The sequence below is a fragment of the Marmota marmota genome, unplaced genomic scaffold (genome assembly GCF_001458135.2).
Source record: "Marmota marmota marmota unplaced genomic scaffold, marMar, whole genome shotgun sequence".
Classification (NCBI taxonomy): Eukaryota; Metazoa; Chordata; class Mammalia; order Rodentia; family Sciuridae; genus Marmota; species Marmota marmota.
Window position 1 is genome coordinate 25379233 of NW_025999900.1, and position 2440 is coordinate 25381672.

Here is a 2440-nt window from a genome sequence, read left to right on the forward strand (position 1 = left end):
TATATATATATATATATATGTGTGTGTGTGTGTGTGTGTGTGTGTGTGTGTGCGTGTGTAAAATATATATATCTTTATTAAAATAAATACTATTTAATTTACCTATTTAAAGTATACAATGCAATGAATGCTCAGAATAAATATTCAGAGTTGTATAACCATAACCACAATAAACTTTAGAACATTTCATTTCTCCACAAGAAAACTTGTACCCACTAGCAGTTGATCTCACGTCCCCTCCCCTCCCTCTCAGCCCTTAGCAACCATTAATCTATTTCCTGTTTTTACAGATTTGCCTCTCCGGAACAGGTCCTACAAATTAAATTATATAATATGTGATCTTTTTGAGACTGCTTCTTTCACTTAGCATAATGTTCTTTTTGTGTATGTGGTGCTGGGATTGAATCCAGGGTCTTGCACATGCTAAGCAAGCATTCTACCAACTGAATTATATCCCCAGCCCAGCATAATATTCTTAAGGTTCATGTGTAGCATATGCCAATACTTCATTGCTTTTTGTTGCTTAATAAAATCTTGTTGTATGAATACCACATTTTTCTTTATCCATTTACCAGTTGATGGGTATTTGGATTATTTCTACCATTTGGCTATATGAATAATGCAGCTGTGAACATTCACATATAAGCTTTTGTGTGGATATACTTTTCATTGCTTTGGATTATATACCTAGGAGTAGAATCACCAGGTCAGATGATAACCCCATGTTGAATATTTTGAAGAAATAACCCCAAGCTATTTTCCAGAGAGGTTATACCATTTCACATTTCCACCAACAATGTATGAACGTCCCAATTTCTCCATATCCTCACTAACATTTGTTATTGTGTCTTTCTGTATTATAGCCATTCTAGTGAATACAAAGGGGCATCTCATTGTGACATAAATTTGCATTTATAATGTTTTTCTTTTTAAAATGCCCAAATCTCAAGATCATTCTTAAAAATGTTTTTGGAGTCAGATGTGGTCGGGCACACCTGTAGTCCCTCCTTCTTGGGAAGCAGGAGAATTGTTTGAGCCTAGAAGTTCTAGGCTAGCCTGGACAACATAGTGAGACCCTGTCTCAAAAAATACATATGTATTTTCTTAATAATTGTGGCATGAGCAATGACAATTTGAAGTAAGGCATATTGGGACATAATTGTATTGTGAAAGTGTGGTAATAAAAGAGCAGTGAGCCCCAAAGAGAATTAGAGTTTTAAAAAGTATTTGAAATCCTGCTTAGGTTTATTAAGATGTTCATTAACTATTCTAATGTTATAGAATATGATCTACAAACTTCAGAAATATTCTTTAAATCACATATGTCAAGTTTATATAGATCTAAGTGAATATTATTTCTCTTTTTGTTTATTTTGCAGTAGTAGTGATTGAACCCAGCCAGGCCTTTGCACATGTTAGGTAAGCTCTCTACCACAGAGCTATACCCCAGTCTTTTTTCTTCTTATTTTAAAAAAGGATTATAGGCCGGGCATGTAATCCCAGTGGCTTGGGAAGCTGAGGCAGGAGGATCGCAAGTTCAAAGCCAGCCTCAGCAAAAGCGAAACACTAAGTAATTCAGTGAGACCCTGTCTCTAAATAAAATACAAAATAGGGCAGGGGATGTGGCTCAGTGGTTGAGTGTCCCTGAGTTCAATCCCCTATACCAAACAAAAACAACAACAACAAAAAAGGATTACAGGAAAAACATGTAGTTGACCAATATTATATGGCAAAGAATTGGTGAGGACAGATCTCCTGATCTTTATTACTGATTTAGGAAATAATAGATTCTTAGAATGAGAAGGGATCTTGGAAGTCAGGTATCTATTATTCAATACAAGAATTCCTCACCTGGTTGAACACTTTTGATAGCATGCAAGCTTGCATAGCATGAAGCAACCCGTTCGTTGTTGGGTAAAGAAAAAATATAAATCTCCTCTCTCTCTCTCTCTCTCTCTCTCTCTCTCTCTCTCACTGGATTGAACCACAGGGTACTTTACCACTGAGTTCCATCCCTAGCACTTTTCATTTTGAGATAGTCTCATTAGGTTGCTAAGGCTGACCTCTAATTTGCAATCCTCCTGACTCAGTCTTTCAAGTTGCTGGGGTTATAGGTATGCACCATAGCATCTGGTTATCTCTCTTTCTTTAAAAATGCACACAAACACTCATGCACACACACACATTTTCCAACCCCGTGGCTGCTGTTATACTTTTTCCCAACACCCCCAAGTCTAAACTTTTGTTTCCTTTCTATTACTTATTGATTTTGTATGAATACAGAATTTTTTATTATAGGGTATTGATAAACACTTAAAATAGAAAAATTAATTTTAATATCTCACTTTGTTACTAAATTTATTGTTCTTTGAATGTGAGGTTTATATATATATATATATCATTCATATATATATATATATATATATATATATATGTATAT